This window comes from Capsicum annuum, chromosome 7 (genome assembly GCF_002878395.1).
Source record: "Capsicum annuum cultivar UCD-10X-F1 chromosome 7, UCD10Xv1.1, whole genome shotgun sequence".
Lineage (NCBI taxonomy): Eukaryota > Viridiplantae > Streptophyta > Magnoliopsida > Solanales > Solanaceae > Capsicum > Capsicum annuum.
The window spans coordinates 167,539,665-167,565,506 of record NC_061117.1 but is presented as its reverse complement, the minus strand read 5'-3'; the positions used below and the strand labels follow the sequence as shown (position 1 = coordinate 167,565,506).

At 34.6% G+C, this 25,842-nt stretch overlaps 1 long non-coding RNA gene across 1 annotated transcript; it reads left to right on the top strand.

The window, feature by feature from the left end:
- The first annotated feature begins 19,440 nt into the window (after positions 1-19,440).
- Positions 19,441-25,272, top strand: LOC107877831. Its single transcript, XR_007042981.1, has 3 exons — positions 19,441-24,653; positions 24,746-24,825; positions 24,907-25,272. It is a non-coding gene; the product is annotated as an uncharacterized LOC107877831 (long non-coding RNA).
- Positions 25,273-25,842: the final 570 nt, after the last annotated feature.

The window sequence follows — 25,842 nt, the reverse complement described above, 5'->3', positions numbered from 1 at the left end:
GAATATCTTTTCAATTATACTCTCCATCTTAGTACAACCCTTCACCTAAGACTACTAAAAATATTTGCATGGGTGCTGAGAACGAATGCATAATCATACTAACTTATCAAATTAGCTAAATTACTGGGTCTGCAAAATAGAACTGTACTTAGCCTGAATAACTGAACTGAAATAATAGAGTGTCATGTATATGAGGTAAGGACTACTGGATAACATAAAATAACTGAGCACGAATTCATAAAAACTGTATTATTTGAGAATACAAGACCAAGCATATGATATGATTCTAAAATAGTCTGTAAACTGAGGTACTGAAGTACTAAAAATCTGAGTAACTGATAACTGTACACTATAGTCAAGCAATCCTGAGACTGAAGCTGGCATGTCTGAGACTGTAACGATGACTATAATTGAGACTGTAATGGGGATGAATACACTGTAAGGCATAAGAGTAGTAGTCATGAGTTGCATTACCTAAGTTAGGAGTTTTCTGCACTTATGGAATATGATTCGTACTACTGAGTGAACTGGAACTCCTCATACTAGGAACTGTAAGCGCACATGATTCTATAGAAAGTACATGAATATAAGCTGTATTCATGGAGCTGATACGTAAATCATGCATAGGTATCATGATGACTGAAGTACAAAACTTTGAACAGAGGTAAAGACAGGTTGTGCATCATTCCCACCCTTTACTTTTCTATACGTACTAATATTACTACTGAAATCTGGAAGCCTAACTTCTTGAGATATCATAACTGAACAGTTCCTGTATACTCGTTGGGCTACGATAAACTGACCCACTGTGGTGGAGACTAAGAAAGGTTTTGTTAATATTTGGTCTGACTTTAAAGTTAACTGCTATACAAAAAATTACAAAAGGCAGAGAAGCTCCTGAATCGGATGAGTCATAAACATGTGAAATGGAAGGTCTATAATATACCAGTAACTGTATTAGGAGAACTTTCTCGATGTTGCTTGGACTGAAGTTCATAAAGCCTATTTGGGCGCTGCTACTGGCGGTACTGGAGGTGGCACTCTGCTGATTCGGGCGACCAGAATGAGCTGAAGAACGACTGTGCTGACTTCGTAGGTCAGGCTTAGGACAATCTCAGACTCTGTGACCTGACTTGCCATATCCAAAATGCACATCACTACTGGCTCTACACATATCCGTATGATTATTACCACATTCTTTGCAAAGTAGATTAGTTCAAACACCGCTTGCACTACTCTGGGTTTTAGAGCCTGGTACCCATCATGACTGTCATTCCTAAACTTTGGTACTGGTGCACTAGTTGAAGATGGAACTGGGGCTGTAGATTTTGAGCAGAACTGAAAATGATTCCCACCTTCTAACTTGAGCTGAGCAAAGCTAAAACTACTTGTTCTACATCTCTTATTTTCTATCTCCTTCTTTTTAGGCTTCTGCTCCTCAATCTATTGAGCATGGACTATAAGCCTAGATATGTCCATCTTCTTAATCAACATTGTAGTCCTGCACTTCTTAACCACTCTACCCGATACCCCAGACACAAACTTGCTTATTCTGGATCTATTGTCTGCTACTACGTGGGGAGCATACCTAGCTAACTAAGTAAACTTGAGGGAATACTCTTTCACACTCATACTGCCTTGCCTGAGATTGATGAACTCCAACACCTTGGTTTTTTTCAGATCTAAAAAAAAGAATCCATCTAAAAAGGCCATAACAAACTCTTCCCATTCTATGGGCTCTGTATCTGGACCCCTGTCTACCTTCCATTGCTTAAACCACGTATGGGGTACATCTTGTATCTTATAGGAAGCTAACTTAGGACTCTCACTGAAAGTCACTCCTATGATATCTGTGACTTTCAGAGCCTAATCGAGGAACTCCTATGGATCCTCTTCTATCTTAGATCCTGAGAATAAAGAAAGATTTATTCGAGTGAAGTCCTGAATCCTGGCTGTAGAAATATTGGCCACTGGGTTGACCAAAGCAACAACTAGCCATTCATTCTGGGCTGCTACTGAATTGGCTAGAATAGTGAATGCATTTCTGAATTCTGCATGAGAGACATGCTCGTCCAAGGGATCTGCCTGAATGGGCTGAGGTGCTGACTATTTTTTGATTCTTCTTTCGTTAGTCCTTTTGGGAGGTATGTTCTATAATTGAAAGGAAAAAGTGGATTAGAATGAGAGCTTAACTGGAGCTCATGCTCACTCGTACGACATGAATATTGAAAGAAGGGAAACTATTACTCCAACATCTCATAGCCTTCTGTACATAAGTGTGGCGCGCTACACACCCATGCAAAAGACTCTACTAGATGTGACTTTTAGACTTTTTAGGACTCTATTGAAGCTTAGGCTCTGATACCAAGTTTGTAACGCCTCGAGTCTGGTACCCCAGATGCTATACGGTGCTTATAATCTCAAATGCCACAAGCTAAACCATGACTGGTACCTGCTGCAATAACTGATTAATAATAATACATAATTCAAAATAATGCGTTGAAATGCCATTAGGTTCAAAACTGTAATACTGATAAAGAGAAATAATAAAATCTGATAAAATTATCAAAATCTGAAATACTGAATACTATCTGAATATCTAGTCTGAAAAGCCTCTAAAACTGTCTGAACTGTGGATTTGATGGGACAAGCCCCCAACTAACTCTAACTACTAAAAATAAATTGAGATACTGAATGAATAATATGTCCTCAAACTATGAGGACTCACCACTACTCTATCTGCTGAAAGTCTGATCTGCTAAGGGTGCTCTGGAGCCTGTACGTCTGAACCTATGGTATAAAACACCATAGCACAAAAAACAGTATGCATCAGTACGAGTGAATATACTGGTACGGAAAGTGAGGTAAGCCTGAATGCAAGGCTTCATATGTATGAACTATAACTGACTGAATAACATGAACATGACAACGTGAGAATATGTGCATAAATATATATAACTGTAACTGAAGTCATAGGGATTCTGAATACTGTGTTTACTGATAGCATGGATTACTTATAACTGATATAATTGATAACTGATATACAGTTTGCTGAGTGACTGTGTCTGACAGTCCTATTTCTGATGGAACTAGCTGAGTTCCATACTGATCTGAGTGACTGTATCTGACAATCCTAAAATTTGTAGAACTATCTGAGTTCTTTACTGACGATTGAGACTGATATTGTGAGAGGTAATCATCTAATCGACATGCCCCCTTCTAAACTATTTGGGGTCCAACCTATAACCACAATTAGAAGGATGTCAGTATTGTACTATGGGTAAAGACAAGTTGTGAGTTTACCCTCTCTGACAGGAAGATCTTTCGTCAACCCTTCACTGGTAGAAGAACTCGAATGAGGTGTATTAACCCTAGAATCATAGGGTTATCTCTCAACCTATGTTGGCTACGTAGTTCTGGCATACAAGGATTGCTTCTAAGGATCACACCCTCTGCTGGTGGGTGAGCCCCCATCCCTGGGTTCACTCGGTGCTGAATCCTACTCCCAACTGAGTAGACATTGGACTGATTTCCTAGTTTATACCAGGTTGGACTGAGCTGTTACTGATTGTACTAATTAACTGAACTGAACTGAGTTTACTGAGTTTCGTTGACTGATGGAATACTACTGAGTTCTGTTAGATAACTGAGATTATTGAGGACTGAACTGAATACTGAATGGGACTGGATTGATACTGAGTTTACTGAGTTTTCCTGAGTTCTGTAACTGAACTAGAGTACTACTGTCAGTGACATAATTCATACTGTTTGGTAACTGACACTGGCTCTAGGCCCACAACTAAATTATCGGGTATTAAATACCTCCAGAACTCGATAGCATAAAAACAATAAGACATGACAATTCTTGAATACTTGACAATAGTCAACAAATCACAATACAATCTATGAGGTATTTCATCAATCACTTGAAAGTCATGAACTTGCACATGAATAGGAATGCATGCTAACACATCATAATTTTATTAAACCAATCTCATGAGCATTCCATCAAACACATACAAGGTATAGCTTTAGCATGAAATACATTGTGTATATGTGGGTATAGTATAAGTTCATCATTTAGATCCCCAAAGAATCATAAAAGCACCATAATCTTAATTTAGCATTTTATCAAACACATGGCAGGCGTAGATTCATACTTGGGCATAAACAACAATGCTAATACATCATGACTTCATAATTCAAGGGTTTCAATATAAGAGAATCAAAATTCAACTCACATGCTATCATACTATCAAGAAATACATAAAGATTTCAACTTGGAACACATACCACAACGTCAATGTGATTACATTCAAACCCACAATATGAAAATCATAATTCATATTTTTAAAATAAGTTTCTTTAACTCCAAGGGTGGAAGGGACCCTTGGATGAACACTTTACATACCTTGTTGAAGAATTTCTGGAATTTAATGATGGAAATCTTGAGTTCTTGATTTGAAATTTAAAAACCCTAAGGCTTGTTCTTGAGAGAAATTGAGAAAGAATGAGTTTATTTGCTTTCTAGGGTATTAAATTTCATGTTTTAGGGGCTGAGAGTTAGGGGAAAAAGACCCAAATACCCCCAAGAATGCATTCTTTCAATGACTAAAATTAGGTTACCGACGCATAAGTCTACGCAGTGCGTTGATGACATCGACACGATATACTACTCATTATGCTAAGATCGTGTCGACTCTCTGAAATTTGATGCTGTTAGCTAGGGAAAATATAAACCAACGTGATAGGCGACGCGGCGCGCTAAGATCGCATTGGTTTACTGTTTTGGGATTTCAAAGGAGCTTCAAACAAAGTTTGAAAAATTTAAAACTTATCCAAGAACACCTATTGAACTTCCTAATCATGAATTAGCTAAAACATAGACATTTAAAGGACATTAAGATTGCGAAATGAGATTGCCAACTTTTGAAGGCTAAAATAAACTAAGTCTGAATACTTAGCTAGATTTTTTTTTTAAGTCTGGGACCCCTTAACAAGCTTAAAGGACTGAGTTAAGTTAGAAATTTTGTGGGGTCTTACATATATAACCATTATGCTGATTTACTTGATGAAGTCGTACCGACAAATATCACTCCAACTGTCTCTCCTTAAGCTCCCAATGAGCCATCACTTCTAAAAGACAGGCACATAGTAGTCATTCTGATTATTTTTTTGGTTTAAATGTTTGGGATAGGGTGCAGCCTTCTTCACACAGAACAAATTCTCGGAAAGAGCTTAAGTATCTTTTTCGATAGCCGATAGAGGATCGTAGAGCAAGGATCTGCGCGCTGGATGAAAGAATAATAAAAAATAATAGCCGGTGCTTTTAAGATTAGCTAGAGATATATTGAATGTTTCAATGTCAACCGTTGCATCGGAGAGTGCTTTTAGTCAGGGACGATAACAACTTGGAGAAAATCGACACTCATTAGGAAGCAATGCTATGAATGTTCTAGTTTGGCTTATATATTGAATTAAAGAGGAATGAAGAAATCAAGGAATTGTGGAGAAGCCGAAAGATGAACCAAATCTTGAAGAAATTATGACTTCAAGAGAGAACTCAGCACAATCAAGCCCAATTCATGGTTTAGCCTTTGCCCCCATTGATTTTGACTTTCCTATGACAGTTTTCATTAATGTTAACATGCATGAGTTGGAAAAAGTGATGCAAAATTTGTAGATTTTTCATTCATGTAAATTATAAGTTTTGGATCCTTTTTCAATCAATAAAATGCAACATTCATTCACTCCTTACTTATTTTTTAATTTAAATTGAATGTCTAGTTTTAATTAAATACTTTTAATATATTACTAATTTACTATCAAACTTTAGACTAAGTAATAAACATAACAAACATCTATCCATATAATGAAAAAAATAATATTAGCAAATATTACTTAGACAACTAGTATTGACCTATAAAAATACTATAATTTTATCTCTTAAGTGTTGCATGTAAAATTGTAAATTTTTGAATATATGTTCAAAAACTTCAAGTATTATTATATTAAGTAGCATACATTGTAATCTTGTATGTATATATGTGTATATTTTTTAAAGTACTATAGCATGTAATGCATATATCTTTCAACTTTCAAGTGGTATTTTCAGTAGTATATATTCAACATATATGTGTATATATTTTCTATAGACTCTAAAGTAGTATATATTTAATGTATACATGTGTATTATGTTTTTCTAAAGTAGTATATATATAGTGTATATATGTTGTATGTATATTGATTCAAAGAGTATTTTAAGTAGTATATATATATATATATATTATATTGTACGTATATATGTGTATATATTTTAAATAGACTCTAAAATAGTATATACTTAATGTATACATGTGTATATGTTTTCTAAAGCAGCATACATATAGTGTATATATGCTGTATGTATATTGTTTCAAGTAGTATTTTAAGTAGTATATATATGTGTGTGTGTGTGTGTATTTTTTATAGATTCTAAAGTAGTATATATTTAATGAAAACATGTGTATATATTTTCTAAAGTAGTATATAAATAGTGTATATACGATGTATGTATATTGTTTCAAGTTGTATTTAAGTACTATATATATTATATTGTACGTATATATGTGTATATATATTTTCTATAGACTCTAAAGTAGTATATATTTAATGTATACACGTGAATATGTTTTCTAAAATTTAAAGTAGTATAATATGTAATGTATATATGTTATACGTTTATTGTTTAATGTATTTAAAATGTATATAAGTGTATATATAGTATACATTGAAAAAACATGTAAATTCAATTTTTTTACATTTTGACTTATTTGGACCGATTTAAAGCTAAGTAGGTAGATCACAGGCTCAGTTTTTACTATTGGGCCCAGACCGAACCAGCCCAATAAGACAAGACCCAGGACCAAATCGGGCCAAAAATCAGTAACAAAAACTGGGTGGGTGCCGATTTGAACTGGTTTGGCCCAGTTGACAGTTTTAACTTATACAAGCATTTAGAAGGTATACAGTAAAAAGTAGCATGACTTTTTTTCCAAAAAAAGAAAGGTACATACACAAAACAGCTAAGTACAATGAATTCATTGGGATTAAATTCAAGTATAAAAAATTGCTTAAAATATTTTTTTTTTGAGAATTTCGTTAGAAATACACCTAAACTATAAGTCATTAGTTTGAGAAACACACCTCAATACTGAGGGGACCAAATGTCTATTTTCAAACATATTTAGGCACGTGTGTTTGAGGTGACCTTTTTAATTTATTTTTGTTATGATATATATCAATTATAGTGAATGTCTATCAAGATCTATGAAGATCTATTTGATGTCTATCAGGATTTGATGTATTTGTCTTTTAGTGTGAAACTAGGGGAAAATTCCCCCTATAAATAGAAGGGCTTCCTTCATTGTAAATCATTCCTTAAAAGAAGAAATAAGAATTACTCTCTCTATTCTCTCTACTCTTGTTCTTTATTCTTTTTTGTTTTATGACACGTTATTAGCACGAGACTCTACCGTCTTAAATTTGAAGGCTAAGGATAAGATATGGATAATTTTCAAGAAGATATTTATTTGATTAATTCTGGCACTACACATACGATATTCAAAGACAAGAAATATTTCTCTCATCTAAACATGGACAAGATTAATGTTACTACAATTTCTGGTAGTGCTAATTTGATTGAAGACTTCGGAAAAACCATTATAATCTTGCCTAAGGGAACTAAACTCATCATAAATAATGCTATGTTCTCTCCCAAGTCTCGAAAAAACTTGATGAGTTTTTAAGATATCCGTGAAAATGGTTATCATATCAAGACATTTGATGAGATGAATCTTGAATATCTTGGTATCACTAAGAATGTCTCTGGGCAGACATGTGTTGTTGAAAAGTTCCCTGCTTTATCTTTTGTCCTGTACTGGATAAAGATTTGTGCAATTGAGGCACATTCTATCATATATCGGAAGTTTACTGATTCCAATACTTTCATACTTTGGCATGATCATCCGGGACATCCAGAATCAATAATGATGAGACGAATAATAGAAAATTCAAATGGGCATCCATTAAAGAACTTAAAAGTTCTTTCGAATGGTGAATTTTCATGTAATGCTTGTTATCAAGGAAAGCTGATTGTGAGACCATCGCCAACAAAAGTTGGAATTGAGTCCCCCGCGTTCTTGAAAGGCATACATGGGGACATTTATAGACCAATTCACCCACCAAGTGGTTCGTTTAGATACTTCATGGTCCTAATAGATATTTCTTCTAGATGGTCTCATGTGTGCCTTTTGTCATCTCACAACTTGGCATTTGCAAAATTGTTGGCACAAATAATACGATTATGGGCTCAATTTCCTGATAATCAAATTAAGTCTATTCGCCTTGATAATGCTGCAGAATTTTCATCCCAAGCATTTAATGACTATTTGTCACGACCCTAACTAGGGCCTGGCCGTGATGGACATCCCGAACCATGTATGCCCGAAATGCCCTTCTCTATCTGGTAATCATGTACAACATTCATATAATAAAAGAAGATGCAGAAACATAATCCGCTACGGAAACATGGTCAATTTTGAATTCAACATAAGTTTAGAAACTGTAAATCAACTACTTCTAAATAACATCTGACTCAATCTACGAAATCTCTACTTCATGAAATCTGACAACTTTCTGAAACTGGGATAAGACCCCCAGTAGACCAAAAATAAAATAAGTGACATAATCTGAGAAGATAGGCCTTTTGAAATAGAGAAGGCTCACCACTGCATAATCTGATCAGCTGTCTGAATTATCTACTGCTTATCTGGACACCTAGACTGAGTCTCAGAACCTGAGAGGTAGGAGGGAGAGGGTCAATACAGATGTTCTGGTACGCAGAGCATATCCAAAATAATCATTTATTATTCAACATATATGAGAGCAGTTTAAAAAAGTTCATAAGTATATCAAATAGTAAGAATTCACATGGGCATTTTAAAGACTGTAAAATCATCCCAAGTTTATGAAATCTGTGTTACTTCTGCGCTAGGTGGTATACCCAAAAACTCTTAAAAATTCCATGGGCTATATGGTAACTTCCATTAACTCGACAGCAAAGCCCCCAACTCAAGTGTGCTGCAAGGTTCGGAGTCTCTGAATCTACTACGCCACACGACCGTCGCCAGCGTACAATAATAATCTACTCGTATCGGCAAATACGATTTCAGGCTAAGAGTTGCTTGAACTCACGCCTTCTTCGGGTAACCACCTAACCCTCTTTAAGCCCCTTTTTAAAATCTATTAAAACATGCAGTATCTGAAAACATGCTCTGAAAACATACTTTGAAAACATACTCTGTTATGGCATAAATACATATGGTATCGTCATACCATTGACTTGCAAGTCACATTTCTAAGCCATTATTAGTCTATCATATATCTCTGTTTTCAAAACACAAGTTTTGGGCCCACCATTTCAATAATTCAATTCAAAAAAACTCTTTCTCAAACCTCATGTAAAAACATGCAAGGAACTCATCTTTGTCAAGCATTTCAATAGTATAGTAAGGTGGTCATGTCAAAGTTCTTAATTCACATGCAATTCTTTCTCTTAAACACAAGAACACATTTTATATCAAGAAACACCCTCTCAATAATTTCAAATCATGCTCAAATGCTATAATATTGTGAAAACATCTTTCAAATCATAAAATCATAATCTTCAATTAAATACAAGAGAGGGAGTTCATAATTTATGCTTTCAACAATCTTAAATCTCAATTTCATACATATACATATATATGTAAATCAATTTAGGGGAAAAGACCACAAGGCCAAAGCAATAGTAGCATTGAAACTTCCAAAATGCATAATCAATAATATAGTTTTCAAAACCCCCATAAAATACATGCATCAAAACCTTTAAATCATGCTTTAACAATTTCAAGCCCCTGTAGTTTTTAGGATAAACCCCACGTACCTCTATTTTGGAGAATAATGAATGATTTTTGAAGCTTACGAATTGGGGATTCCAAATCTTTAATTATCTTTAAAAACTCACGCTTGAATCTTGAATTATTTGAGATTCTTGTTTGAAACCCTAGAGAGTATTCTTGATGAATTTTGGTGAAAGTGTATGTATTTTGGTGTATTTGGAATTAAATCCCGTGTTTGGATGGGTTTGGGGCCATGGGAAATATCTAGTTTGACCTAGAAATTTAAATCCGGGACTGGAACGCTGTAAAAGGCTTCACCGCGGTGCACTGGAAATCACGGTGATCTACTGGAATTAACAAATGTCGATATAAGGCTCATCGCAATGCGGTGGCCAGTCAATCGGGAATGCTGACACTAAAAATGCTCTAACTTCTTCATCGAGTGTCTGTTTTAGGCGAATTTGGTATCGATAGAAAGATAATTTGAAGATATTTCATTTGATATATAGTAGGCCACCCATTTAGTTATATACAAGGAGATATGTTAGATTGAAATTGACTCAAGTTTCGACGTTCACTAAAACTCAAACGATAGGAAAGCTTTCAACTTGACCTTGAGTTAGGGGACCTTTATGATCTCAATTCATGCTCAAATACATTACCACACTACATACTTGATTAACATGGAAAATTTGCATAGGATTTATGGATTTTGTATCATCTACGCATAGAAATGATGGTTTTCCTTCTAGCGTGAAACACGGGACGTTACAATATCTCCACCTTGGGGTCTTTCATCCCCGAATGATGGGTAGGAACGTTGAAGATTAAAGGCATGGAATAACGCGGACCTGATGTGTCTTTTAAGAAAGGATATAACTGATCTGAAAAATTTAAACTTCTATCATGAAACTGAATTCTTAGTTGACTTGACTTCACTTACTTCAAGGAGCTGATTCATGCTGAGAGATTAAGATTCCCTTGAAGTGTTCATAATCAAATCATACATATTGAATTGAGAAGTGATAACTTATGAAAGTACGAATCACGAGGCAATATGTCTTAGATCACACCAGGTTACTTACTGCCTGAACTAAAATACTTGGAAACATTTGAAATTATGCTCTGCACTCTTATGAACCGAGTCATGACTAAGTAGCTGAATTTGAAACATGATGCTTTGACTGAACTGAATTCACAATTTACATGGATGAAATAGATTATCTCTTGGGATGGTCATACGCTTGAGACTTCAGATAGTAGGACTGGGTGAAAAGGTGGAAAACCACAGTAACTGATTAGCCTAACCGTCAAACTGAATTGCTGGCTATACAGACTGAATCACACGAGACACTTATACTTGACTGGAGTATCTCTTTAACACCCTTTCTAAAGAAGTTCTAGTAGCCTTAGAAAGCAAGGGATCTTGGGCATGAGTTACACAAGACATCCAACTAGGGAATCACAATAATGACATTACTCTTTAACACGGAATATAGACATATAAATCATAAACTAGGATAGAATTACCACACCTTAAGCAATACAACCTCTTACTTTAAAGCTTAGCACACTTCTCGAATATCCCTTAACAATACTCTTCTCCTTAAATACCATACTCATTTGATTCAACTTATAATTCTCATATGGGCATTGATAAATCTTTCTACTAATGTCTAAAGTAGCTTAAATTCTTTCACTGTGATCAAGCCTAACTCCAAGTCACAAAAATACAATATGCCACACCATGATGCTAGTCTAAACCATATGATTCAACCTCCCATTTTTTTAAAGTTCACACCCTAAGCATATTATGCCTTCCCACTTCAATAACTAACTTTGAACTCTTACTATGGATTCACTAGCATATTGCCTTCCTTTACTAAAATCCTAACATGTCATTCAAGCCTATCTTTACAACAATATATGAACTTTAAGGAAAATACCCATAAAGACATACATCACACATTTTCTGAACCACTATCAATGCAATTACCACGCGCTACTCCAAGAACATACACACACAATTTCCATTATCTATCACATGTATCAAAAACTTGGCCCCACATCTTACTTCACACTTATGGCCTCATCTAACAAGCATACCATGATCTTTATCAACAGGAAAATATTTACTCATCACCCATATCCTTATATAAGGAGGAGTCACTAAGAGGATAGAACATAAAATCTTGAAGCATGAAAGGAAATTATTCGAGACTTGACACTTAACTGAGGCCTGAGGGATAATGAATCAACATCAAGGATTCACCAAAGCTATCTAAATTAGGGCATACATAGCTATAAGCTGAATTTCGCTAATCATTAAGAGTACAATATGATTTATGGGAGCTGAGCAGACTATAATGCATGAGTACATGAGTCATGAGATACATGACCTCAATTTGGTGTTCATAACATATGGAATGTGATTCCGGCTACTGAATGAACTGAAACTCCTTATATTGGAACTAAAATAGCACATGATTTTCTAACATAAGCATGAACATGAACATGAACTATGATCATGAAATTGAAATGTAAGGCATGAGTGGGTATTGGGATAACTGAAAAAGGATGCTGAGATAAGAATAGGTCTAGCTTCACCCTCACTTTTTGATGTTCTATACCATACTAATATCACTACTAGAATCTGAGAGCTTGACTTAGTTATTCGTTCTATCATCTCCCCCTTAGCTTTAACCCATTACTCTAAGTGTATGGGCCACTATAAACACTCTGGTATAAACTGAAATCACTTTACTCCAGAGTCGGGGATATAACAATACACATAAAACTAATCTTACCCTGTAAGACGGTATCTTTAGGTTTAACAACCAATGCTAATACCTTCTTCTACGATTCAACCCTTAGGTTTCTATAGCCCCAATAGTTATCATATAACATCTTGAACTTTTACCAACTCAAGTTCTTCTAGCACTAAACATGGATATCTCCAAACCTTTGACGAACCATACTACTTCGGTCATAGTCTACCAGCATAATGGCTCTAAACTTATATCTCTCTACTATAAGAACCAAGATCATATCGAAAGGCTCAACATTATCAATCAAAATTCCTTAACTCAGCTATCTAGAACACCATATACCATCTAACTAGTCTTTTCTCCTCCTAGCAACTTAACGGTACCACTAGCCACACACAATATGTAATAGTCTTAGAAATATACTGCAACCTCATATCACCTTGGCATACTTCTACTTCATACATACAACATCATACTTTATTATGACTCAAATAAACTTAAGCTCTTGCATACGCTGTTCAAGCCTACTAGATTGCTTCCATAAAACTAGTATCGTTAACCAAGATATAATCACATCCACCTTCATGGCCATCAACTGTTCAAACTTAATGCCTAGTCTAAGCATGATTTACAATCCAACCTTACACACATTTCTCATAAAACATTCATCATAAATCTTAAGCCACTATTTTTTACATCCACATTCTACATTTAAATTCAAGCCTATAGTCTAGCATCAATCATCTGCCACCAATGAAGAATGCAACATAATATACTAGTCCATAAAAATTGGGACATTCTACCCAAATACCTCAAAAATCTACTACATACCTTCTCACCGGTAGTACTAGTGTACAACTACCAACGAAAAGAAGGTCAAGGGGGAAAAGTCACATAATAGACATGGTCAACCTTAATTTCATATTATAACCCCATAAAATCTTATCTTATCTACTTATACGACTTTCTCACATCACACCGACTTGCCCAAGGTACATTTAGACTACCTTCAAATTCTACAAACATCCATGAGTTTATTATTATAACGTACTGGCTAATCTAGCCATTTTCATACTTCAAGCAAACAACAATCCACCTTAACTAATAACTCCTTCTCTACCTTCTACTAAACTAACACACAAGGACGTATCACTTCATTACCAAAGTCAATCTTATGCAAAAGATTCAGCTATACATATATTCAATAAATCGCCCTTACCACTTTTTTTTCCCTTACGCCTTTAAACCCCCAGTTCCAACCAACACAAGAACAACCAGAGGAATAACAAGTTGCTAGTGAATTGACATAGGCCTCACACGGCTTCACTAGACTTTGATTTGTGTTTTGAACAAGAAAAGAAGATGAATGACAAGGCAACTATGCTAGTGAATCGAAAGAGCCCCACAGACTACCATACAATCCATACATGTAACTAGCTACAACATTAGTCTATCACTATAAAGTGGTAAATCATCTTCAAACATCGGTTATTCAACTAAAATATTTATTTGCATAGAATTCACCCTCACTTTGACTTCTAACTTTGTGAATTCATACACCAACCTCTTGGCCTAATCTAACTACTAATAGGTCATGAGATCGATATTTTAACCTATACTACTCATCAGGTGGAAATACAATTCCAACATTCTTCTACACATCATCCGTGAAGCATGACATTTGCAACATAAATTCTGAAAAGGACTGAATACACTTAATACTGCAGGCTGAAAAGCACGATTTCATCAGAATCAAAGTTTACAAAAAAATTAATACACTCTGAGGCATTAACGGAATCTTCTCAAGTCCTTGCATAAATTTGAAACTCTTATATGGCTTAATCAGAAAGGACCATACTATTTAGACTCTAAACTTCTATACTTGAATCACCCCAATAACGAGACATATCTGGGAACATCAAAGTAAGAAAAGAATTGGGATAACTTTACTTTCGTATGGGCGACACCATAACATGAATTAGAGTATGGAAGAGGAACATTATGGATCAATAGCACGAACTAGAATGTGAAGAAAGGAAAACATTCCTAAATGCTTAGTAGCCTTCTGCTTATAATTATGGCGCGCTACACACCCATAAATAAGACTCTACCTGACACAATTTTACAGACACCCTGGACCATGAATCGTGATCTGATACCAAGTTTTTCTCGACCCGAACTAGGGCTTGGCCGTGATGGACATCCCTAACCATGAAGGCCCAAAATGCCCTTCTTTATCTTATAATCAAGCACAACATTCATATAATAAAAGAAGATACAGAAACATAATCTGCTATAGAAACATGGTCAATTCTGAATTCAACATAAGTTTGGAAACTGTAAATCAACTACATCTAAATAACATCTGACTCAGTTTGCGAAATGTCTACTACATGAAATCTGACAACTGTCTGAAACTGGGACAAGGCCCCTAGTAGACTAAAATTGAAATAAGTGACATAATCTGAGAAGACAGGCTTTCTAAAATAGAGAAGGCTCACCACTACATAATCTGATCAGCTGTCTGAATTATCTAATACTTATCTGGATCCCTAGACTGAGTCTTAGAACCTGAGAGGTGGGGGGAGGGGGTCAATACAAATGTACTGTTACGCAGAGTATATCCAAAATAATTATTTATTATTCAACATATATGAGATCAATTTAAAACAGTTCATAAGTATATCAAATAGTAAGAATTCACATGGGCATTTTAAAGACTATGTAAAAATCATCCCAAGTCTGAGAAATCTGTGTTACTTCTGCGCTAGGTGGTATACCCAACAATTCTGAAAAATTCCATGGGCTATATGGAAATTGCCATTAACTCGGCAACGAAGCCCCCAACCTAAGTGTACCGCAAGGGTCGGAGTCTCTGAATCTACTATGCCACACGACCGTCGCCATCGTACAATAATAATCTACCCGTATCGGCAAATATGATTTTAGGCTAAGAGTTGCTTGAACTCGCGCCTTCTTCAGGTAACCACCTAACCCTCTTTAGCCCCTTTTTAAAATCTATTAAAACCTGCAGTATCTAAAAACATACTCTGAAAATATGCTCTGAAACATACTCTGAAAACATACTATATTATGACATAAATACATATGGTATCGTCATACCATTGACTTGCAAGCCATATCTCTGAGCTATTATTAGTATATCGTATATCTCTATTTTCAAAACACAAGTTTTGGGCCCATCATTTTAATAATTTAATTCAAAGATACTCTTTCTCAAACCTCATGTAAACACATGCAAGAAACTCATCTTTGTCAAGCATTTTAATAGTACAGTACAAGGTGGTCATGTCAAAGTTCTCAATTCACATGCAATTCTTTCTCTTAATTACAAGAATACATTTTCCATCAAGAAACACCCTCTCAATAATTTCAAATCATGCTCAAATGCTATAATATTGTGAAATTATCTTTCAAATTACAAAATCATAATCTTTAATTCAATACAAGAAAGGGAATTTATAATTTATGCTCTCAACAATCTTAAATCTCAATTTCATACATATACATATATATGTAAATCAATTTAGGGGAAAAGACCACAAGGCCAAAGCAATAGTAGCATTGAAACTTCCGAAATGCATAATCAATAATATAGTTTTCAAAACCCCCATAAAATACATGCATCAAAACATTTAAATCATGCTTTAACAATTTCAAGCCCATGTAGTTTTTAGGATAAACCCCACGTACCTCTATTTTGGAGAATAATGAATGATTCTTGAAGCTTACAGATTGGGGATTCCAAATCTCTAATTATATTTAAAAACTCATGATTGAATCTTAAATTATTTGAGATTCTTGTTTGAACCCCTAGAGAGCGTTCTTTATGAATTTTGGTAAAAATGTATGTATTTAGGTGTATTTGGGATTAAATCCCGTGTTTGGATGGGTTTGGGGCCATGAAAAATATCTAGTTTGACCTTGGAATTTAAAATTCGGAACTAGAACACCGTAAAAGGCTTCACCACCGCACGCTGAAAATCACGGTGAGCTATTGGAATTGAAAAATATTGATTTAAGGCTCATCGCAATGCCGTGGCTAGTCAATTGGGAATGCTGATACTAAAAATGCTCTAACTTTTTAATCGAGTGTTCGTTTTAGGAAAATTTGGTATCGATGGAAAGATAATTTGAAGATATTTCATTTGATATATAGTAGGCCACCCATTTAGTTATATACAAGGAGCTATGGTTGATTTACATTGATTCAACTTTCGACGTTCACTAAAACTCAAACGATAGGAAAGCTTTCAACTTGACCTTGAGTTAGGGGACCTTTATGATCTCAATTCATGCTCAAATAGGTTACCACACTACATACTTGATTAACATGGACAATTTGCATAGGATTTATGGCTTTTGGATCATCTACGCATAGAAATGACGGTTTTCCTTCTAGCCCAAAACACGGGGCGTTACGCTATTGCTTATCGATTGGGATAAGACTGGAATATCCTGTACCCCATGTTCACACTCAAAATAGCCTTGTTGAGTCATTAATTAAATGTATGCAGTTGATAGCAATACCATTATTGATGAAAACTAAGTTGCCCACTTCTGTTTGGGGTCATGCAAGTTCGCATGCTGCAACAATTGTTCATCTTAGACCGATAAAAAATCTAAAGTACGCTTAAAGTGTGGCAGACCATTAGGTTCTAAGGATCAAAATTCTAGAGAAAAAAAAATGGTCAAGATGACACTACAAAAGATCCACATATGGAAGTTTAAGATTTGAGCAATGTTGATATCCCTGAAGGAATCAGTAAACCTGAGACTCAAGAAAATGAGGAACTATCCATAAATTCAAGTGATCTTGAAACTAATTTGAATCGATCTAAAATAGTTGTGGATTGTGTCTTTGCATATAATGTTGCAATGAAAATCATGCAAGACAGTGATGATCTAGAACCTCGATCTATCATAGAATGTCGACAAAGAAATGATTGGCCAAAATGGCAAGAAGCAATTCAATTTGAATTGAATTCAATATCTAAACGTGAAGTTTTTGGACCTATAACTCAAGCACCTATTAGTGTTAAGACTGTTGGCTATAAATGGGTCTTTGTGCGAAAAAGAAATGAGAAAAATGAAATACAAAGGTATAATGCACGCCTTGTTGCACAAGGATTTTCACAATGGACTAGTGTCGATTATGATGAGACATATTCACCATTATCTTATTAGTTTCACTGTACAAGGGAGACTTGAAATGCATTTGATGGATGTGGTAACAACCTATCTATATGGATCACTTGATAATGAGATATACATGAAAATTTTCGAAGGATTTAAAATGCCGAAAGCATATAGTTCAAAGCCTCGAGAAATGTATTCCATTAGATTGCAAAGATCATTATATGGTTTGAAGAAATCTGGATGCATGTGGTATAACTGTCTTAGTGAATATTTATATAAAGAAGGTTATACGAATGATGAAATTTGACCATGTGTTTTTATAAGGAAAACAACATCGGAGTTTGTTATACTTGCTTTCTATGTCGATGACATAAACCTTATTGGAACGCCAATAGAGATTCAAAAGGCAATTGATTACCTAAAGAAAGAATTTGAGATGAAAGATCTCGGAAAGACAAAGTTATGCCTTGGTTTACAAATTGAGAATTTTATAAACGACATCTTTGTTCATCAATCTGCCTACACAGAAAAGGTGTTAAAAAGATTCTATATGGATGGAGCACATCCATTAAGTACCCTGATGGTTGTTCGATCACTTGATGTGAATAAGGATCCATTTCGATCTCAAGAAAAGAATGATGAACTCCTTGGTCCTGAAATACCATATCTTAGTGCAATTGGTGCACTAATGTATCTTGCAAATACTACAAGGCCTGACATTTCCTTTTTAGTAAATTTGCTAGCAAGGTATAGTTCTGCTCCTACTAGGAGACATTGGAATGGGATCAAACACATATTACAGTATCTAAAGGAAACTACTGATATGAGATTATTTTATTCTAAAAATTGCAGTTCCAATGTTGTTGGTTATGCTGATGCTGGGTACTAATCCGACCCCACATAAATTCGGTCTCAAACAGGCTATGTATTCATATGTGGGGGTACTGCCATATCGTGGAGATCAACAAAGCAGTCTATCATAGCCACTTCATCAAATCATGCTGAGATTTTAGCTATTCATGAGCAAGCTGAGAGTATGTGTGGTTGAGGTCCATAATACATCTCATTCGAGAACAATGTGGCTTGAAATGTGACAAAGTACCCACAATTATATATAAAGATAATGCAGCATGCATAGCACAACTGAAAGGTGGATTCATAAAAGGAGATAGAATGAAGCACATTTCGCCAAAGCTCTTCTATACACATGAGCTTCAAAAGAATGGTGATATTGACGTACAACAGATTCGTTCAAGTGACAATGTGGCTGATTTATTCACCAAGTCTCTTCCAAATACAACTTTCAAGAAGATGGTGCACAAGATCGAAATGCAGAGATTCAAGGATGTTCTTATTAGGGAGAGTTAATACGCGCTGTACTCTTTTTCCCTTACAAGGTTTTGTCCCACTGGGTTTTCCTTGTAAGGTTTTTAATGAGGCAGCCTATATGCATATTGTTAGACATTCAAGGGGGAGTGTTATGATATATATCAATTATAGTGAATGTCTATCAAGATCTATTTGATGTCTATCAGGATTTGATGTATTTGTCTTTTAGTGTAAAACTTGGAGCAAATTTCCCCTATAAATAGAAGGGCTTCCTTCATTGTAAATCATCCCTCAAAAGAAGAAATAAGAATTACTCTCTCTATTCTGTCTACTCTTGTTCTTTATTCCTTCTTGTTTTATAAAATTTTTTATATTTTTCAATTGATTTATTAAAATCCTAAATTTCCCCCTTCTCCTTCATCATTTCTCAACCGATTTTCTTCATTTTTTTTTCCGCATATTTTCTCATCTTTTTTGTTTTTTCATTTATCAACATCATGGTTTGCTTTAATTCTAAAGTTGGATGATAAACATGATATTTCTAACATCAGTAGCTGACTAACTTGTTTATGTATATAATGCAATGGTCACAACACCAGCAAGAACAAAAAAGATGATAGCTTTAGATTCAATTTAGTGATAAAAATGAAATCTCGAAAGTATTTGAGATTGGACACCGTGTATGAAACATCTTTACACATCATAATTAAAGGAAGCTTATCTATGGATAGCGTATCTATTCAAGAGGAGATTTTGTTTTGTTATATTAATTTACGGATCCGGTGTTGCAGCACAAAATAGCCGAAGCAGAAACCATTTAACGCTATGAAAAAGTTAGATACGTATGTGATTAAATGTAACCTGAACCCTATACTCAAAATATCAAGCCATTACATGAATATATTAGCATAACCGGTAGATTGAATCAGAACAAGCCATTGCATGTTTATATCAAAGCAACTGACTGACACAGAACTTTTAATCTTTTAACTTTTTCCCACGGTGAAATTATTTTTCCACGTGGCAATTCACGTGGCAGATTTTTCCACGTGGCAAATATTTTCAAAAGAAATGGAGAGTATAACACACACCATTACAAATTAGTTGAGGTGTGTTTCTCTAATTAATTTGTGATAGTTTAAATGTGTTTCTCACACTCTCAATAGTTTAGATGTGAAGATGAATAAAGAGACTGTGTAGATGTGTTTTTGACACTTCACTCTATTAAATATCATGGAGAGGCTTGGTCGACAAGCTAACAAGACTATACAAGCCTCTTATATATATTAGTAATGCTTTATAAAGTTGAATCTATACCTAATATAGTTTGTGTCCATAGAGTACTACTTTATGTTTTGAAATAAATATACATTTTCTCCTTTATGATACTCTGCTAGTTTGTAATATTAACCGAGTATTATAGAGAATTTAGTAATGGTTTGTTGAAAGCAATGTAATTACCAATATGGGTTGTGGTGCAGTGGATGGGACTGCTTGACCCTTAACTAGAGGTTGAGGGTTCGACCCTGGGTATGGAGAAAACTCTATTGGGAGCGCTGCCACCTTAATGGGCCCTGTAATGAGCGATTCAAATTAGTCGGGGCTCCAATGCGGGCACCAAACACCGAATAGGAAACTAAAAAGAGAAAGAAATGTACTTGATCTTCTGTCATATGATACTCTGTCAGTATATTTATATGCAGTGGAGGTATTATATAGAAATTTATTTACTCCCTCTTCCCAAATTATCCGTCCCAAATTTTCTAATTTGATTTCTCATTTTACTTGTCTTTTTTCATTAATCAAGAAGAGATAATTTTTTTTTTCATATTTTACCTTTTGCATTAATTATTTTTTCTTCAAATTAAAATGTAAACATCATTTAATAGGGGTATTATGGTAAACTAGACATGTTATTAATTATTTTTCTTAATTAATGTGTCATCTCAATTTGGGACAGATAATTTGAGACGCAGCGAGTATATAGTAAATAACATGACAACGAAATGGAACATATCTTTATTCTATGCCATTTTTGTTACTCTTTTTGATTATGTGTGTCATGTGCGTATTGGAGTCTTTTTATGAATGGAATGAGTTAGTACTTAATGAATATATTATCATTATATATCACATACTGTGTGGGTACTACATGTGCTGATCTTTCTTTGAGGTTGAATGAATAAAACAATGCTCTATATTGTACAATATCACCATATTAGTAAAACAAGCAATGCCTCTTGTTTCGATGACGATTTTGTACGCTAGTTGTGTGTATAGGTGGGGAATATTTATGTCGTGGATATTGACAGCTCCTGTCTTTCACTTTTACATGTCCAAATATTAAAAATAGATTTTCATTTTTACTTGTCATATTTAACATATTAAAAAAAGATAATTATTATTATTTTTTTTCCTATTGTTAAGTCTTTAGTTTTGATAATTGACAAGTTGGATATTGGGACCTGGTTCCTAGAGAATGTGTGATGAAAAGCTGCAACTACTTAGAGATCTGATTGGGACTACGCGTCACTATCACAGTCAACCACCAGTTGGACGAAAGTACAAAAAGTTGGTGGAAAGCTGTTGCAACCTTTTCTGTCTCAGTCAATGAGATTTTCCTAGGTTTTCTTGTGTCATGCTATATATTGCTCATATTCCTCAACAAGAAAACCAAGATTCCATATATTCACAACATATATCTCTCTTGAAGCTCTTTGATTCAAGACTTAACTGCAACTAGGGGTGGGCATAAATACCGAAAATCGAAACACCAAACCGAACCAATTTAATTTGATTTTTCGATTTTGATTTTTCAGTTTTTTGGTTAGGTGTTCGGTTTATTTCTTATATAAGTTCGGTATTCAGTTTAGATTTCGGTTATGGAGCATGTATAATTCGGTATTCGATTAAACCGAATTAATATACAATTTTCAGGATCTCTATACAGCCCATATATTATTTAGTATTAATAATTTACATTGGCCCAATTAGTTTAGGCCCAATCAGCCACCTAATGTACCCCAGCCCAAATTCCCAAATGTATTTAGTCTAGCCATCTAGGTCTCAATTTACAAGTCACAACTTCACTTAGCAATTAGCACTAGCAGCATTAGAATTTAGCACTTAGCAGTAGTTAGCGACGACGGGGAAAATCGGATGGTGAGCGATGAACGACAGACACCGGACAATGAGCGACGAACAGTGAACCCACCGGAGTGACGAATGACTGATAGGCAGCAACTCAGCAGCGAATCAGGTATTATTTTTTTTTTCTTCTTTTTTTTAATATGTTTTTGTTGATTTTCTGATTGAGTGATTCAGTAGATTGATTTTTCTGATTTTCTAAAATATGGTCGATTGTTAAATAGTAAACACTTTTAATTTAGTTTTTTCTTTCAAATTTTACATAGATGGCTGATGAAAGAAGATTTAGTATGGCTGGTTCAACTGATAGTGTACCTGATAATAGTAATGACAACTCAGTTGACACTACGGATGCAAAGAAAAGGAAAGAAATGGAAAGTAGATCTACTGTTTGGGAATATTTCGAAAATATATTTGAAAATGGTAAATTAGTTAAAGCATGATGTTTGCATTGCCATCAAAATTATGCTGCTAATACAACTAGAAATGGAACAAGTGGATTGAGACAACATTTGGGTAGATGCAAAATGTATAAGCCCCCGCCCACCCCGTCTAGTGGTCAAACATTGTTAAACTTTCAAACCAAGGATTCATCAGGAGAATATTAGAAATTTGAGCAAGAGGTAGTTAGGAGAGCTTTAGTTGAGATGATAATTGTAGATGAGCTACCATTTAGCTTCGTAGAAAATGAAGGCTTTAAGAAGTTTATGAGTAAAGCCCAACCTTTGTTTCAGATTCCTTCTTGTAGAACAATAACAAGAGATTACTATGATGTTTATGGTGAAATGAGACTAAGCTTGAAGAAGTCTTTTAGAGAAATCCAACCAAGAATCTGTCTTACAATAGACAAATAGACATCGGTGCAAAAGATTAACTATATGTGTTTGACTGCTCACTTTATTGATAGAGATTGGGTACTTCATAAAAGAATTTTGAACTTTTGCCCTATCACTAGTCATAAAGGTGAGAATTTGGCTGAGTGTATTAGTAATTGCTTGCTTGATTGGAAATTGGACAATGTGTTCACTGTTACTGTTGACAATGCTTCTTCAAACAATGTTACAGTTTCCGTATTGTCTAAGAAGCTAGATATATGGGGAACCAATGTGATGGATGGTAAACATCTCCATGTAAGATGTGTGGCTCATATACTTAATCTAATTGTGCAAGATGGTTTGAAAGAAATTGGTCCTTTTATAAAAAAGGTAAGGTAAATGATTAAGTATGTGAGATCCTCTCCTGCAAGAACAAGAAACTTTACAAAATATTGTGAAATGCAAAAGATTGAATGTTCAAAGATGTTGTCATTAGATGTGCCTACTAGGTGGAATTCTTTACAGGTTCGATCTTTATGATGACAACTTTAATTCTTATCTTTCTACTAATGTTTGTGAATATGGTAGTGTTACAGGTTTAATTCAAAGTGATGATTGGTTCAATGTGAGGAATGTGATAAAGTTCCTTGAAAGATTTTATGTGCTCACTTTAAAAGTTTCAGGTTTACGGTATGTCACTTGTAATGTACATTTTGAGGATATTTGTGAACTTGACTCTTATTTGAAAGAGTGTATGACAAGTGATGATGTTGAGTTGCGTAAAATGGCTATGGGGATGAAATAAAAGTTCAAGAATTATTGGGGGACTCCTAAAAAGATAAGCAAAATGATTTTTATTGCTTCTGTGTTGGATCCTCATAATAAATTTGAGTATGTTAGCTTTGCTCTTAAAGAGCTATTGGGGATAGAAATGGGAATGAAAGTAAGTCATGAAGTAAAAACTTATTTGAAGAACTTATTTTCTTTCTATGTTATGAAGTATTCAAAAGGTTCTAAAAATAATTCATCTTCATCTGGATACACTTCATCTGACTCGTCTGGATCTAATTCATCTAATTCTGGTGTTCCTTAAAGTTTGAACACAAATACTTTGAGAAATAAGCTTTACATGAAGAAAAAGGAAAGAGATTGTGGTATTATCGGGGGTACTAAATCAGAGTTAGATAAATACCTTGGTGAAGATCAAAAGCCTGTGCCCAAGCCTGGATGCGAATCTGAATGTGAGGATTTTGATATCTTAAATTGGTGGAAAGTTAATTCTCCTAGATTTACTATCCTTTCACTATTGGCTCGTGATGTATTGACTATTCCGATGTCAAGTGTGGCATCAGAATGTGCATTTAGTACTGGTGGTCGTATTCTTGATCCATTTAGAAGTTCGTTGACTTCTAAATGTGTGCAATGAGTCATTTGTGTTCAAGATTGGCTTAGACAAGAGACTAGTCCTATTTGTGTGGAAGAAAATTTAGAGTTTCTTGAGAAACTTGAACTCGGTAAGACTTTTATATTTTTGTGTTTTTTTGAAAAATAAAAATAAATACTCATTTGTGTTGTAGTATAACATATTTGTTAAATTTTCTTTTAGAGATGATAAATAGTGGGCGAGAATCTTCCATTGTTGATGTATGATTACGGTTTGGTAGTACTTAGTAGTGGTGATTATTGGTGAGCTCAATACTTTGCTTGTTTGATTATATCCTTTTATAAATTATAAGTTATATTCTAATTTTTTATTTTATGTTGAAGGGTCAAGTGATGCCTTCTAAATCCAAAGCTCACTCGGCTATTTGGGAGTACTATGAGGTAATTCAAACAATGAACTAGTGCGCAAGACAAGATGCTTGAAATGTGGCTTAATCCTCAGTTGTCATCCGAAAACGTATGGCACATTGTCTTTGCGCAAGCATTTGGAGAAATGTTATGTGAAGTATGAAAGACGAGCAAAATTTACTCTAATTTTAAACACTTGAGATGCTTCAACATAGTTGGTTGAATTTGTAATTTTACGACTTGTTGCTACTATTTTGTCTATTTGTGGGTTGCGACTGTTTTAGCCTTTTAGGCTGCTACTATTTTTGCTTTTTATGCTATTACTTACTTCTATTTCAGCTTTTTGTGTTGTTATTTTGCTTTTATTTTCTGTAGAATGGACTAATGGTTGTTAATGCCTATTTGATGTATGTATTTGGCCTATTGAGTATTGCCTATTTCTGTATGTATTGTTAAATTACTATTATACTGGTAAGTGGGAAGGCGACGAATATTGGGGATTTTCTGCCAACTTTAAAGCTGTTGGTAAGGAAATTGAGAAGAATTTATGCAGTGACTGATCAAAGATTATAGAAAAAGAAGGCTGATACTCTGATACTAGTAAAATTCCATTCAAGTTTTACTTTTTGGTTCATCTAATCCTGCTCTTTCTTCTATCAAATATTGCATACCTTGAATCTTGATTATAGTAGAAAATTCTATTCCAGATAAACTATAGACAAGGTTGAGGTCTGAAGGTGGAATCATGGCACTATTAGGAATGGTAAGATGTAGACATCCAGACCTTCTGTCTCAAGTTGGTAGGGGAATTGAAAATTTTGTGAAGTGCGAGTTGAGAGTTTCAACTCAAGGTAAATGTCGTACATGACTACAATCTTGTTATCAGATTACCATGCTTCTTAAGGTTAATCT